The 17591-nt window shown below is 43.6% G+C and overlaps 1 protein-coding gene across 10 annotated transcripts in view; it reads right to left on the bottom strand.

Annotated features, from left to right (window-relative positions):
* The window catches only part of CD99L2 (CD99 molecule like 2), an 84225-nt gene that overhangs the window by 33859 nt on the left and 32775 nt on the right, over positions 1-17591 (bottom strand). The window lies entirely within an intron of this gene.

The following is a 17591-nucleotide window of genomic DNA, read 5'->3' as shown; positions in this document are numbered from 1 at the left end:
TTAAACATTAGACACATCTTCTAGATTTAAAAAAAATCAGTACAAAAACATTGGACTGGAACTACATCAAACAGGACATTCCATCCAAAAACAGAACACACAGAAAATTCTCCAGGATTAAACATATGTTAGCCACAACATAAATCTCAAGCAATTCAAGAAAATGGAAAGCACAGCAAGTATAGTTCCTGAACACAATGATATGAAGGCAGACATCAGTAACACATGCAGAATTCTTGGAAAACTTGCAAATTTGTGGAAGTTAAACAACACACTCCCAAATCACCAGAATATGAAGAAAATGAAAGAAATCTTTAGATGGATGAACATGGCAATGCAACATATCAAAATTTATAGATGATATATACCAAAAGCAATCCTGACCTAATGAGGTAACTGTAACAATAAATGCCTACATCATTTCTATAGAAACATATAGAATAATCCATCATTTCATACTTTTTTCTTTAAAGACAATCCATTTTCCTAAACGTACTTTTTCTTAAGATTTATTTATTTATATTGGAAAGGGATATATACAGAGAGGATGAGAGAGACAGAGAGGAAGATTTTCCGTCCACTGGTTCACTCCCCACATAATGGCAATGGCAGGAGTTGAGTGGATCTGAAGCCAGGAGCCAGAAGCTTCTACTGGATTTCTCACGGGGATGCAGGGTCCCAAGGCTTTGGACCATCCTTGACTGCTTTCCCAGCTAGATGGGAAATGGAATAGCTGGGAAACGAACCAGTACCCATATCAGAACCTGCTGCATGTAAGGTGAGGATTTAGCCACTAGACTATCGTGCCAGGTCCCCAATCATTTTAACATAAACTAGAACAGAACCAAAGTAAGTTCAATTTTAGAAATGAAACGAAACAAAAATAAGAACACAAATGAACACTGGAAAAATAAATGGAGTTTTCTTTAAAGGAAGTCAACAAACATTACAACTGATATTGCAGAAATATACAAGACCATAAGAGACTATATAAATGACTATACAATGACAGACTGGGCAACCTGGATGAATGAATTCCTAGAAATGTGTAAGCTGTCAGGATGGAATCAAGGACAAACAGAAAACCTGAACAACCCAGAAGCAAGAAAGTTTAACAAGAAGGTTTAATATGAAACCTGCTATAAAAAAAAAAAAAAAAAAAAAGACCAAGGGGCCTGGCACAGTAGCTAGTTAGCTAGTGGCTACCGATTTGTGTTTCGGCAGCTCCACTTCTCATCCAGCTTCCTGCTTGTGGCCTAGGAAAGCAGTTGAGGATGGCCCAGAACCTTGGGACCCTGCACCTCCGTGGGAGACCCAGAAGAGGCTCCTGGTTCCTGGCTTCAGTTTGGCTCAACTCCGGCCATTGTTGCCACTTGGCCAGTGAACCAGCAGAGGGAAGATCTTCCTCTCTGTCTCTCCTCCTCTCCGTATATCTGAGTTTCCAATAAAAATAAACTAATCTTTAAAAACAGAAAATGTGCTTAGAAAAAAAAATCAAGACCTTACGACTTTGCTGCTTAATCTCACCAAATAAAAATATAACAAGTCCTTCTCCAAATTTTACCAAAAACTGAAGAACAGCAAACATTTCTAAACTCATTTTAGAAGACGAACATTAATCTGATACCAAAGTCAGACAAGGACACCATTAAAAAAAAAGCCTCCAGCCCACCCACGGCCATGGCACTCATTTGGAAAGTGAAACAGATGGAAGATTCTGTCTCCCCTAAATCCGTAACTCTGCATTTCAAATAAATACAGAAAGAATATTTTTTAGAGAAAAAACTGTCATTGTAAAAATTAAAAGAAAAACAAGAAAGGAAGGAGGGAGGGTGGAAGACAAAAAGGGTGGGTGGGGGCAAGGAGGAAAGGGAAATATTATGTTCCTAAATATGTATGTATTAAACACATGGGATTTTTTCCCTTTATATAAATAAAAAACTAGAAATTTTAAAAATACACAAACTTTAACAGGAATATGTGCGCTTATATCAGCAAACTGAAAATATAGGTGGACCAAATTGCCCTATAAGTCAAATGTTTAAAATGTACCTAATTATATGCTAATAACTATATATATATGTAAAAAATACACATGAAAAACAAGGCAAAAATGCAGATTAGGGAAATATATTAGGCAAATGATAGCAGGAAGGAAATAGATGTGGTGCTATTAATATAATGGAACACTCAAGACCTAAGTCTCCAAATAGGGAAAGATCATCTTGTGTGAATAAAGCATATAATCTACCAAGAAAAGTCACAGCACATAAACTAGCTCCTTGAATTCAAAGGTGGACTCATGCTTTCAGCTAAGGGAGTAATGAGTATCATTCCAGACTACCCATCATACATGGCAAAACAGACAAAACATAACACAGCTGCAATTAGCACTGAACAAGCAGCCAGTGTGCAATCCCTGCGATTAGGGAAATTACGGCAGCTAAGTCCAACAGGTGGTCCTGATTGGATCCTGAAACTATAAAGGTCATTACTGTGACAATCAGCAAAATATGAATGGGGACTGCTGGATCATTGTCAATTTCTTGATCTTGATGGAATGACTATAGTCAGAGGGTGCCCTTGTTTTGAGTAAATGCATTGAGAGGTAATGAGTATAATGTTTGCAACTGATTCTGAACTCAATCATGAAAACCAAATATGTAGCAAATCATAAGTTTATATATGACAGGTACACACTCAGATGATGAGAAAAACCTGGGAAATCTAAGCAGACAATATATGTGAACACTTGGCACTGAACGTTGTTGGGCCAACTGGTGACACTTGAATGTGGTCTGAGAATTAGGTGACAGTAATGCCTCTTGTCACTTCTGATTCTGATGGTTGTACCAGAGGTCTTAAAAGTTTATGCAAATGTATACTATGAAAAACCTGTTTTGAAATTCACTTGCACCAAAATGAATGTTTTTATTTCATTTTACATAAATTTCTAAGTATCATCACATTGCACATGTCCTTGCTTATTATGGTCTCATGAGAGGTAGTTCGTACCTCCAATGATGACACATAGATCCCTTCCACATACCATACAGTCAAACCATTCAGTCTAGGAGCAGGCAGACAGGAATTCTGGGAATTAATGACCCAGAGGTGCTCTCTGCATGAAACCTTTATTAAAAAACAGCTGACCCCTCACAGGCTCCATTCACAGCTCCACAATTCTCATACATCTTCAGCAGAAGTGTTATCTCATTCCTCTGCACGGGAATTTTAACCAAAGAAATCCACAGGGAACCAGAAATAGCTGTCTAAAAATGTTCTTTTGGAATGTCACTTTGGAAATGTCCCCTGGGACCTTAGACATGTCCTGAGGAAGACCCAGGAGAGATGTGACGCCATTTGCATCACAGTGGATTTGCCACCTTTGGGAGGGAACACTTGCATGATCTCTTACTGATCCAGCACAGCTGGTGTCAAAATTGAAGGTAACACTGTAATAAGGCTGTGAAACAAGGCATACCCGGCATGACTTTATTGTGTAGCTTCTGCCTGTGGAGAAAGCATCCCATGAGTGCTCATTTGTGTACCAGCCGTTCCACTTCCCATCCAGCTCCCTGCTTGTGACCTGAAAGCAGCAGAGAATGGCCCAAAGCCTTGGGACCCTGCACTTGTGTGGGAGACCCACAAGAAGCTCCTAACTTTTAGCTTTTGATCAGCCTAGCTTCAGCCATTGTAGCCATTTGGGGAGTGAACCAGCAGATGGAAGACCTCTCTGTAACTCCTTGTCTGTGTATAATACTGACTTTCAAATCAAAACTTAAAAACAAGGCCAATCAAACCCTTGTCAGAGAATCTTGCCACGACCCAGCACCTGTCAAAGCCTTGATTGGAATGTGTGAGTCTTGAGGGAAACTGCGGGGTTCTACATTTGGATTTAATTAATCATTCTCCACCACTTCCTTGTCCTGTCCAACACCAGGGAAGTACCAGTAATATGTCGCTGTTTAAATTCAAGTTCATTGGATATTTCAAGTTTAGTTCCTCTACCACACAAACCACATTTCCAGCACTCACTGGCTCTTACTCAAACAAGACATACAGAACAGTCCCCTCATCACAGCAAGTTCCATGTGACACTATTCCTCTAGACGGTGATCAGTTTGGAGCAAGTACCAAGACTTGCTCATATCTATACCAACGCCCAACTCTGAGGTGGCATCAAGAAAGCATTCCCTTGAGATGTATTCATCTTGATTACCCAAACGCCTTCTCCATACTACAAACACATCTCTGGTCTGTTCCTAAAGAATGAACAACACGGAAGCTAACTGGCTGACAAAATCCATTTGGGTTCCAAGCCAAGAAGAAGCTCATCTCTGCAGAGCAAGCTAACCTGCTGCTACTGCTGCATCAAGTACTGCAGAGGCAGTCAGGACCTGCAGCTGCCAAAGCTCACAGCCAAAATCAGGACTCAAGCAAGGAGATTGGCACCTGACAATTGACTTGCTACTTCCAACCTCTCCTCCTTTTCCTTTGCATGAGTAAGCAGCTTTCAGTACTTTTGGAAGGTGTATGTTAGTACTTTAACTGCTTCAGTTTGCAAATTCTAAAACCTTGACTATTTTCTAAAACCTTGAATAAGAATATTAGGGACAACTCCGGGAAATCAGATGCATGACTCAGCAACTTCCCCTTGTCTCATCTAAAGAAGATTCCATTAAACACCCCACATTATAATTGACTTTTCCAGGAAAGTCACCGTACCACTCAGCTACGTGCCACCTGGTCTGGTGCTTGTGCTTACATGACAATTCCAAGAGAACAGCTGTACTTAGCAAATAGGAAACTGACTTGGTCAAGGGTAAGATCATTCACAAAATGCAAGTACTGGTTACTATTATCTTCAATCAAATTCAAACCCAAAGGATCAGATTATGACCAAGCAAATATGACTATAGCATTAACCCTCCTAAGACTAAAACTGCCCTCTGCAGATGCAGCATTCTAATGGAGGCTTCATCTAACTGAAACAAGCCATGGACAAAGGATGCCCTGACAGGCCTTGACACCGATTTGACATAAAACAGCTGCTCCAACTCTGGTGGTCCCCTGCCCTCTGCCAAGGGGCCCCCTAGTCCCATGATTCCAAAATAAAAGAAACGTTTCAGGTCAGAAAAACAACTTCATACAAATGCCTTCCATAGCAAAAGTTCTGGAAACTGCTTGTAGGAAATTCGCATGCCAGCCTTTCAGGTATGTATGCTCAAGTTGAAACGATCTCTTCTGTGGAAATAGTTCACTTCTTTAGCACAAGCAGCTATCATGCTCCCACTTTGTGCTACAGGGAACAGGAGCATACAAAAAAATTAGAGCTGTTTGATCTCAAATTTCCCTAAGGTTTTGTATTGTTTAATGTTGGTAGCCTCCATCTAGATTCAATCACATTTGTCTTTACAAAGTGCATGCTTTTCCACCTCCAAGCCCACACAGTGAGTAACACCTTCTGCGGTGCCTAGGCACTGCAACATTACAAGGCAACACAGAAATGGCTTACCTCGCACTCTGAGCTCCAACTGGTCTCACAAATAAACAAAGTACTCCCAGGAAGACAACAATGGCACCAACACGCAAGGCAGCAGGGATCAGCACTTCTGCTCCCAAGCGGCCACTGCTGTGGATCCATCTGCCAGAGAAACAGCGGAGTCTCGGCCAGATCACACAGGGCAGGCTTTGCTCCAATTCCCCACTCTGCGAGGGGCAGCTTGGAAACAAGCAATCCTTCAGCTATAGGTACCAGGGCTGAGTCTGTTTGAACAGTTCCCTTCCTGGATGAAGTGTCCTAAGTAGCAGGGGACTGCACTTTAACATAGGGGAAGGCTGTTCTCTTCTCCCAAGCTCTAAGCCACAGCCCTGATGAGTCTGTACTTGAAAGTAGGTGTTCTTTCTCCTTTCCACACAGAAAAGTCAACGTGTGCAATGGGGATTCACAGAGCCCATCCCAAACTCATTGCCAATGCTAGCAAGAATGTCCTTTCCCACCTAAGGCTGACAGCAGAACCCAAATGGAGTGGAGGCCAGGGTAGCAGAGGCATAAAGAGTATGCTAATGAGTATGGCATTTCTTTGGGGGATCTTGGAAATGTTCTCCCATTCAAGAGTGATGGTTACACAACAGTCTTCTCCACAAAACAGATATGTAGGCTTTCAAATGCTGAAGCATATCTCAGTTTTAAAATGTGTGTTGCCCTAGCACCTAGTTCTGTGGAGAAGTATCTTGCAACCTTAGCAAACAGGAAATATTTCTTCTAGGTGGAAGCCCAAGAATGTTAGATGGAAGTAACAGAAAAGATCCCAAAGCCACAACATACAAGATCTCCATCTCCCAGTTCACCACTCCCTGACTGGGGGACCCTAGAACAATCACTGGATTCCACAAGAGGGCCCTGTGCCCCAAATCAAAGCCTCATGATCACTATCCTCCAGAATAAAGGGGAATGACCAAACCACCACAGACAAGGTCAGGGTTATGGCACAGCAGGTTAACGTGCAGCTTGTGACACTGGCATCCCATATCAGAGTGCCGCTGGAGTTATGGCTGTGCCATTTTCAATCTAGCCCCCAGCTAACAGAAGATGACCCAAGAGCTTGGCCCCTGCACTCATACGGGACATCTCGACAGAGTTCTAGACTCCTGACTTTGGCCTGGCCCACTCTTGGTTATTGTATGTATTTGTGGAGTAAACCAATGGATAAAAATCAGTCATATATTTTTCCGTCACTACGGCTTTGAAATAAACTTCCAAAAGTTTATTTTCAAGCAAAAATGTTGAAATCCATGTGAGAGCTTCAGCGGACATGTGTTATATAAAAACCATGCATGAATTTCAAAGGTTGTTACACAAAAACTGATACTGAAGTCCACTTTTCCAAGAGCAATGATGTATTTATATAAAGCGTTGATTATAGTACCCAGCATATTGCAAGCCCTCAAATGCTAGCTATTGTTGTAACTATTATTACTAGTGGATGTACTAACAAGTTGAGGGTCCTCAACAAATGTGGAAATAAACAGCATACAACACAATCATACATAAAAGTTTAACACATGCAGGAAAAATAAAGCCACATTATAACCTAAACTCACAGGGCTGTCTGAACCCTCTGGATCTACCGACATCACACACACAGGACACGAAGGCTGAGCAACGTCAGTGACCCAGCCAAGGCCACCCTCCAAACACCTCTAAGCCACTGTGTCTTTTTTTTTTTTTTAATTACATTGCTTTATGTGACAGTTTCATAGGCTCTGGGATTCCCCCACTCCTCCCCGTGCCCTCTCCCTGTGGTGGATTCCTCCACCTTGTTGTAGCATTACAGATCAAATTAAGTCTAGATTCTTTCTTTGCAAACATATACCAAGCATAGAGTCCAGCATCTTGTTGTCCAGATAAATTCAACAATTTCTTGGGAAGACCATCTCTGGTCTAAAGGTAGAGCTGGCAGAATATCTTCCCAATCAATTGAAAGCCTCAGCACAAAATCAACAACAATTTACAACATTATGGAATTAATTGACATGGTATTGAGTAATCAATACGTTAAAACCATGTAAGTTCTTAACCACCTCCTGTGACTACTTCACTGACATTTCATTTTTTGTTTATACACAGAACTGGCTGCTATAAACCTTAAAATGGCTATAGGCTACTATTCAGCTGTATCGTGTCTGTTTTCATTTTAGTATTCAGCAGTTTATAGTGCTGAAGCATAATTTTGCTGAACTTGGCAGATTTTAGGATAGTCTAAACTGAAAGTCACTGTGTCTTAACCGAACAACACACCTATCTTTCCTGCCCCTGTGGCAACATGAAGCCAAGCAGCTCTCTGTGTGAGTTCTTTTAAAGAGGATTTACTTCTCTATTTAAAAGAGTAACAGAGAAAATTTTTCCATTCATGGGTTCACTCCTCAGATGCCGCCACAGCTGGGGCTGGGCCAGACCAAAGTCTTTCAAGGAGCTTTATTCAGTCTCCCACGTGGTGCAGACACCCAAATACGTGCACCATCCTCCACTGCCTTCCCAAGCCAAAAGTAGAGAACTAGATCAGAAATGGAGCAGCTGGAACACAAGCAAGCACCTATATGGGATACTGGTACTGCAGGCAGTGACTACCTGGCTCCATCCTCTGCGTAATGTCTTAAATGATCTGAGAGGCTGCAGTTTGTTTATGTTATTTATGTGAAAAATCTCCACTTCAGGGTCCAGTGCGATAGCATTGTGGCTAAAGTCCTTGCCTTGAAATTGTCGGGATCCCATGTGGGTGCTGGTTCTAATCCTGGCCAAAAGCCTTGGGACCCTGTACCCGTGTGGGAGACCTGGAAGAAGCTCCTGGCACCTGGCTTCAGACTGGCTCAGCTCCAGCCGTTGTGGCCACTTGGGGAGTGAATCATCAAACGGAAGATCTTCCTCTCTGTCTCTCCTCTTCTGTGTGCATCTGCCTTTCCAATACAAATAAAAGAAATCTTAAAAAAAAAAAAAAAAAGAAATCACTTCAGAGCCAGGGAGAGTGAAACCTACCTCAGAGGTCTTGTCCAGTCTACTCATTTTAGAGAAAGACGGCCCATTGCCAGTTTGCTGTTTCTCAGCTTCTGTGTCAAGTTGGTTTGACAAAAACAGGAGCCTCTCAGACAGCCTGCTTCCCATGCAGCACAAATGTGCTACACTGGATCATGGTGACCCTTAAAAGCTAGCCTAGACAGAGCCTGATGTAACCCAGACAGCTAGGAAGCCCAAACTATCCCATTACGAGCACCAGCTCCAGGAGGTTCACTACCAGGTTTCAAAACAGAAAGTGCACACTTACTGGGCCCATTAAGATCGCAGCCCTCCCACATGCTTGGGTCTACACAAAGAGAAAACTTGTCCCTTCTATATGTCACCAAGCTAGATTTTTCTGCAGAACTCTGATTCTGTATGCCCTTCTGCTCTGATTTCCACAGCCCCTCTGAGGAAGCACATCTTGAAGCGACCTGTCTGCTCTCAGGTGCAACGTGCTCATCCTAGTTCACTATGTTAGGAGAGGTGGGACGGTCCTAATCTGAAAAACCACAATTTGAAATGGTTCAAACTCCAAAGTGGAAAACTCCACCCCAATTCACATGCCAGGTCAGTCAAAACTCAGGTGCATTACAATGCTAATAAATTATTTCTAGGCTATATGTACAGATATACATGAGATAAAAAGATTTCCATATAGACTTGGGTCCCATCCCCATGATACATTGCATACATGCAAGTATTTCCAAATAAAAATCCCAGATCTCAACACTTCTGGTTCATTACATTTCAGATAAAGAGTACTCCCTCCACCTGTAATACCCAGTCTTGATGACTGTCACAGAGAGTAACTTTTCAAACTAGAAACTCTACCTTTTTAAAAAATGATTTTTATTAGTATAAGATTTCATACTGAGAACCACACTTTCCTCCCTCCCCAACCTTCCTTCCTTTTATTTTTCCTTTAATTATTGCAACAAAATTTCAATTTAATGCATCACAATAGTGCTCTTAATCAAAGTTGTTAGGCTATTCTATGTCCCTTCAATTTCTGTGTGAATTTTAGCATCAGCTTTTAATGATCTGCTCAAGAAACAGCTGGAATCTTGATAGGGACAATACTGAATCTGCAAATCCCATTTTAAAATTTATTTTATCCCATTTTTAAAAGGATTTATTTATTTGAAAGGCAGATTGAGAAATAGAGCAAGAGTGCACACGAGAGAGAGAGAGAGAGAGAGAGAGAGAGAGAGAGAGAGAGAGAGAGAGAGAGAGAGAGAAGAGAAAGAAATGAACTTCCACCTCCCGTTCACTCCCCAGAAGACAAACAGGGCTGGATGAGGCCAAAGGCAGAAACCTGGAAATCTATCCAGTTCTCCCACATTAGTTTTTGGGCTGTCATCTGCTGCTTTCCCAGGTTGGACATTAGCAGGGAGCTCAATCAGAAATGGACACTCTTTCTTCCCCTCTCGTTTCCTCAGCACCCCACACTCTGTGGCCATCCTCTCTTGGCCCCGCGCCCTGTCAACGTTGCTCTGGCCCTTGCCATTCACGACTCCACCTCAATCCCCAACTGTTCCTGTCACCCTCTTCAACTGTGCCCTCTTTCCTCCCACTCTCTGTCCCACTCTCCATCTCCCTCACGAGGCTTCCATCTCTTCGGTCTCATCTTCACCTCATGGGCCTTGATATTTTGGTCTCCCAATCGGGCCTCCCAGCATCCATCCTTGTCTTATCAGTGTCTCTATCTCACTCTTGGCATCTTGATCCCTCGCTCCCACCTCCTTTTCGACCTCAACTTTTTCCACTTTCACTCTTACTCTCTGCCCCAGTCTTGGCATCCTACCTGGTCAGTTGTTCCACCTCCCACCTGCTAATCCACAGCTGCCCTCATCTGACATCACCCTTGATTCATAGAACACTCAGTCTTCTGGTCTCCCCCTCTATCTTCAGATTTCTCCTCTCAATCTCTTGTTTGACCTCTCACTGTGGGTCTCATGATCTCTCCTTCTATCTCCCTACCTCTCCATCTCTAGACCTCAACCCCTAGACCTCTGGGACCTTTCTTCCCGCCCCTCAGCCCCTACCTTTATTGACAGCTCCCCTTACTCCCCCCACGGCACCTGCCTCAGCCTCTCAGTCCCTACATATGTGAGCCTCTCTTGATCCTTTGACCTTCATCTCAGTTGTGTGCTCTTTCTCACGTGATCTCTCTGCTGTCTTTTACATAAATACAAGGTTAGAAAAAGATAAACACAGGGAAATGGCCATGAGAAAATGGATACAAAGATTGAATCAAACACACTGCAGGTTAGCCCAGAAGCCCCAAGGAACTAAAAGAGACAAACACAACTTCTCCCTAAAGAGAGCCCAGCCAGTACTGGCTATCAGGCATCAGGCCTCCGAGAAATAGGAATAAAGGCTGTTGGGGTCACCCAGCGGCGCCAGCAAACTCAGTTACTAGAGTCCCAACTCAAATGCCTGACACACATGTCAACCCTGCCCTAGTCTGGCCCCAACCTAAATCCTTTTCACAACACATACTCTACATACCCCACCTTCAATGGGTACCACACCTCCTGCCCTGCACTGCCTTTCTCTGTACGCCCTGGTTGCAGAGGCCCAAACTAAACTGTGCATTTTCTGGGAAGCCCACACTCATATTACTCAGTAGATGGGGACTTTCTCCTGGATGTCCCACCAGGTAGCCCTGGTAGCCCATGGCTAGGGCATCTGTGGCAAGGCCAGTATAGCACTGAGCACTCGGTGAGTTTGTTAAAGAGTCACTTAGAGTCCAGAAGCTTGGGCACAGCTTGAACAGTCCTAATGCAACATCTGCAACTCTTTGGGTTCCATGCATTTCACATTAGAGCAAATCTGTAACACTAAAACCTTCTAAATTCAACTGGCCTGTTCTGAGTGCAGAAAAGAGTGAACAACGAGACCTGAAGCATGCACGAATCTTGGCTTATGCTGAGTAACAGACCCAAACACCACTCTTTGCACCCTCCAAAAACCACATGCTGTGTCATTACATTCCTCTTAGAAATCCAGAAAATGCCAAATACTTCATAGCAACAGACCACCCGTTGCCTGGGGACAGAAGGAGAGGAGAGAGGATGATCTGGGTTGTGGGGAAATTTCTGACGACAGATATTCATGACCCTGAACACAGTAATCACTCCACACACATGTATACGGCTAACATCGACCAAATCATGCATTTTAAGCCTTGGAGGCTTGTGGTACATCACTGTGCCCCAATACAACAAGATACCCATCTCACAGGAGCAGAAAACAACACCTAAATCCTTACAATGGTCCTTTAGGGCTTATATAACCTATTTTCCTTCCCTGCCAACCTCTTCTAACCTTTCCATAAACTATGAAATACACACTGTAAATAATATATACTGTAAATATACATACTGCAAATATATATTTACAGTAACTGCCCATAGCTGATGTGTTATCTATAAACTTGATTCTCAGCAAATAAATACTATTTTTTCAAACCAAGGTGACATGATACAAAGGCAATGTTATTACACCCAATCCTTCTGTGATAGCACCCAAGGATATTGTCTCTGACTTTAAGGAGTTGTAAATTGGTCACCTTCTCTGTCAAAAGTGACTGTTTGATGTAATTAAGGATCTTTAGGTGGGAGATTTATCTTGTATTATCTGGGTGGACCCAACACAGTTCCAAGCTTCCCTGAAAGAGGGAATGAGGCAAGTTCAGAGTCACTGTGATAAGAAAGAAGGGGCCCTAACCCAAGCAATGTAGACGACCTCTACGGATCAGAAAAGTCAAGCATCAGGATTCAGCCCTGGAAGATCCAAGAGAAGCATAGCTGGCGGACAGCCTGCTGCATCCCAGTGAGATCTGTAGCTAACTTTCAATCTCCAGAACATAAGAAACCACAGCCATATCAGAGCTGCTACAATTGTAGTACTTTGTTCTGGCAACCAAGTAGACCTTTAGTCCTTTGCTTTGCATACATGTCCTTGTGTTCCATCAACAACTCTGTGCTGAGTACCAACTGGGTGACCAACACCATTCTGTGACTGGGAAATAACAAGAACTCACATCTACCCTAGAGAAGTGTGTAGAGCAGCTGGCATCTGTCTGAACATTCCAAGTGCCCTCCTTCGTGCTTACCAGGTTCACAGTATTCATTTAAAAATCTTTCCAGATCCCACTCTGCTAATCCTTTAATGTCACACATTCCACATGCAATTATTTTTTTAAATGTACTTACAATTATATATATTCTAATTGGACAATATGACTGACAAAGGCCTTAATTATGGTTCACAATTCTCACCCAGCATATTATTAGGCCTCTGTTCCAAGTTGGCATTTGTGAACATTACACCATGGTTCTGTCATTTGCACAGCTTCCTCCAATTATGGTACTTACAGGGCACTTGTGTGAGCTAAGGTGCCAAATGCTAGTACTCCAATAACCAGAGCCTTTTGTTTACTGAAGGAAAACACCTTCCAGTTACTCAAGCCCTGGACAAAAGAGGGACTTCCAATGCAACCAGCCCAATCCACAATGAACGTAGTTTGCTAATCTTGTGAAGCATTGCAGTACTCACACTAAGGTAGGCTGGTCACACTCCCATTTCCAGATGGGATGATGGCAGTAGAAACAATCAAAGGTAGCAGGTCAAAAGTCTAGAAGTCATGGGTACCCAGATCACATCTGTAGATGGTTCTTAACAGTGGCAGTCACATGGACATTCAATTTGTTTATCTTTGAGTGTTTTCTGTGTCTGCTCACTTCTATTTATTGAGGTGAAATATGCCTGTATTGTACTTGGTTGAACAATCTCTCTCAATGTTACTTCCCCAAAACAAAACAAACAAAATGTCCAACCAGTTTTTGCAAATGTGACCAAGATAAGGTCATGCTGGATGAAAAGTGGCTCTAGATTATAATAAGGACTAGATCATCATTACTCACGGGTAGCAGTAATAACAGCGATACAAGGGACATTAACAATCTCAGGTGATCACAAGCAATCAGTCTCTAATCACCCTAGAGTCACACTGATAGTTTTGTAACAAGTTCATTAACTCCATGGAAATAAAGGTTCACTATTTTATTTTACTTCATTTTATTTTATTTTTCTCTCCCTGTGGTGGACTGCACCTAAGGGGATGCATAATGGAAGTGTAGTGGAAATAAATGTTCATAGATAGAAACAGGGAGAAGTATGTCCCCATGTATGCAGTACAAGGACGGACTCACAGCGAAAAGGCCAAAGGCTGATAATCTCCTACATTGCTGCTACACTGTTGGGAGACACCTCAGTGGCAACATGATGGACTTGTGAAGGTTCACGAAACACACCTATTATAAGACTGGAGGGGAGAACAGTGAGGAGGCAGGGAACATGGCGAGAGGGAAGGGAGACCACAATGCCTATTAAACTATGTCATAAAATTAAAAAGATAAGTGGCTCTAATCCAATGACTGGCCTTTCTAGAAGAAATTTAGGGACAGACATGAGGATGGAAACAAAGACCAGACAGATGTGGCTGCAGGCCAAGGCACACTAAGGATTAACAGCCACCACCAAAAGCTTGGAAAAGGCAATGAAACATTCTACCCAGATGAAGAGGAAGCCAAGGTATCCAGCCCCACAAGCAACCTCAATTTCCGATTTCTAACTTCAGAACTGGGAGTAAATGAATGCCTGTTCTTGGAAGGCATTTAATCATATCACACATAACAATGGGACCCATGCTGAGATGTATTGTTGAGAGAGCTCATCATCCTGCAATCATAGAGGGGACTTGCACAAACCTCCATGGTCCAGTACACGGCACACTTGGCCTATTTTGCTACAAAAGCCACGAGAACAACAGAAGCATATATCTAGTGTTCTAGAATCCTAAAGAGCAAAGAGGGTAGGATGAATTGGGTATGGCTTTCTGGCCACAGTGCGCTTGAGAGACATGTCTAAAAGAAGGCAGCTTGGGAAGGAGGACAGGGGGACACAGGGTGTCTTGATCTGACCACAAAGCAGGAACACTCTCATACAAAGTACAACTACCCTTCACCCACACACAGTACACTAACCAACCCCAAGGGCAAGTTAGAAGAATGAATGAATCCAGGACTGGGGAGGCTGTGGGAATGTAGAAACCTGTGAGCCCTCCTGTTGGCACCCTTTGGGGGAATGTGTGCCTGACCCTCAGGGTCTGAAGTCCAACCACAGGCCATATAGAGGAGAATGCGGATTGAGCTCCAGCAGGGGCAGGGACAAGAACCACTGAATGAGTATCTGGGCCTGGCAGAGGTGTGATGGTTACAGACACTTAGGGGTAACAGAGATCTACAAAACAGACCCAGCCATAAACAGTGAGAAACACAAGTGCACTTTCAGGGACATGTGTGTTTAATGGTACCTATTAACAACAGGAGCTTTGCAACAATCAAACTGAATACCATGGGACTGTATGCTTAAAAATGGTTAGGACACAGGCTGGCACATGAACTAAGCAGGCTATTCCTCCACCTGCCAGTACCTGCATTCTATTTGGGTACCAGTTCATGTCCTGGTAGCTGCACTTCCAATCCAGCTTTCTGCTTATAGCCTGGGAAAGCAAAAGGAGGACAGCTCAAGCCCTTGGGACCCTGAACCAACAGGGGAGACCCAGAAGAGGCTCCTGGTTTCTTGTTTCAGATCAGTTTAGTTCTGGTCACTGCAGCCATTTGGGGAGTGAACCAGCAGATGGAAGATCATTCTCTTTAAATGGTTAGGACATGGGCCTGGCCCTGTGGCATAGGTTAACACTCTGCCTGTAGCATCAGCATCCTTTATAGGCACCAGTTCGTGTCCCAGTTGCTCCATTTCTGATCTAGCTCCCTGCTTAAAGCTTGAGAAAACAATGGAAGGTTGTCCAAGTGCTTGGGCTCCAGCATCCATGTGTGAAACCCAGAGGAGGCTCCTGGCTTTAAATCAGCTCAGCTCTGGCCACTACAGGCATTTGGGGAGTGAGCCAGTGATGAAAGATCTCTTCCTCCTTCTCTGATTTTGCTTTTCTAATACAAATAAATTTTTTTAAATGGTTAGGATAGTATATGTTATGTATAATTTACCACAAAAAAATAGGCATAGGATAAGAGTGGATGCTTATGAAGGAAGAGAGACTGTGGAGATACAGGATGACAGACAATGGGAGTTAATATAAAACAGATGGAGGGACTCAACACCTGCACCCTGGTGATGGCAAGCAGGGACTTCAGCAGGTGAACCTCACTCTGCACCCCACGCAGTGTTCTCACAGGGAAAGCCCAAGCAAGCAGACATAACCTCGCTGGCCTGGCGACCACACACTGGAGATCCTCAGGAAAGCCAATTGCCCCACTCCTGCAGGAAGACACTTCTCCATGACCTGCTAGGAAATGTAATCCTTGAGACGACTTGAACTCCCTTGAAGGTAATAGCACCAGGGGAATAAAGTAAAACAAGAGGCTAGTGCAGTGGCACAGTGAGTAAAGCCACTGCAGGCAATGCCAGCATCCCATGTGGGTACCGCTTCAAGCACTAGCTGTTACACTTCCAGTACAGCTTCCTACTAATGCACCTGGAAAAGTATCAAAAGATGGTTTAAAGTGCTCAGGCCCCTGCACCTGCATGGGAAACTTGGAAGAAGCTGCTGGCTCCTAGACACACAGCCCCAGCTCTAGCTATTGTACCTATCTGCAGAGTGAACCAGTAGATGGAGGCTCTGCCTCTCTACCTTTCAAATAAATCTTTTAGAAAACATAAAACGAGGCCAGCTTGGTGGCATAGCACAGTCATCTCCCCGCCTGCAGCACCAGCACCCCATATGGACACCAGTTCCTGTCCTGGCTGCTTCAATTCCAATCTAGCTCCCTGTTTGTGGCCTTGGACAGCAGCAGAGAATGGTAAGTGCTCATGTCCCTGCACCCACAGGGGAGACCTTGAAGTAGCTCCTGGCTACCAGCTTCAGACCAGTCCAGCTCTTGCCATTGTGGCAATTTGGAGAGTGAACTAGTGGATGGAATACCGTCCCTCCCTGTCTTTTCTTTCCCCATAAGTGCCTTTCAAGTAGATTGAGGATGGGTTAGAGTTTTGAAAATGTTAATCTCAAGCTCAGGAGAATCCAGACACCTCATGAACTGACCTTAGAATTTTTCATTTCCCCACAAAAAGATTTATTTGAAAGGCAAATTTACAGAGAGGGACAGAGATCTTTCAACCACTGGTTCACTCCCCAAACGTCCACAACAGCTGGAACTGGCCAGTTTGAAGCCAGGAACTTCTTCCAGGCCTCCCACATGGGTGCAAGGCCCATGGACTTGATTCATCCTCTGCTGCCTTCCCAGACACATTAGCAGTGAGCTGGACCAGAAGCTGAAAAGCCAGGACACAAACCAGCACCCACATGGGATGCTAGTGCCACAACTGGCATCTCTCCTCACCACAGGATGGTGCTGGCTCCTTAGAATTCTTGTCCATTCATCAAGTAACTTCCAGACATACAATGTCTGGGCAGCGAACGGGATCCTGGTGCAGAAAAGGGGTGTCAGGGGAAAACTATGGCAAGCTGAACAAAACAGAGTTGAAAACCATGCATTACTATTGACCTACTGAGTGGGACGAAGGTCTTCCAAATGACCATGGAGGAGTATGTATTTGGTAGCATGGTTATGCTGCTGCTTGGCATGCCCCTATGGCCTACAGGAGTGCTTGGGTTTCAGTCAGCACTCTGCTGCTTAATCCAGCTCCATGCCACCCATGTGGCAGCCTCAGCTTCAGCTCTGAAACCTGGCCAGGTCCCACCCTAGTGGTTGCAAGAATTTCAAGAGTGAGCCATCAGATGACACACAATCTTCTCCCTGTCCCCTTCCCTCAACCCTTGCCACCTTTTGAACAGATTAAGAAAGTTTGTGGGAAAACATATATATTAAAAAAAAAAAAAAACAAACCTGAATGTATTTCCCAGATTTTTTTGGACCACAATATACTCATCTGCAAATTCCACTTTCTACAAGTTTTCTGAACCCCCCTTATATAAGATGCCAGT

This window comes from Ochotona curzoniae, unplaced genomic scaffold (assembly GCF_017591425.1).
Source record: "Ochotona curzoniae isolate NIBS_2020 unplaced genomic scaffold, NIBS_Ocur_1.0 scaffold_1852, whole genome shotgun sequence".
Classification (NCBI taxonomy): Eukaryota; Metazoa; Chordata; class Mammalia; order Lagomorpha; family Ochotonidae; genus Ochotona; species Ochotona curzoniae.
This window is presented reverse-complemented; position numbering and strand designations above follow the sequence as displayed.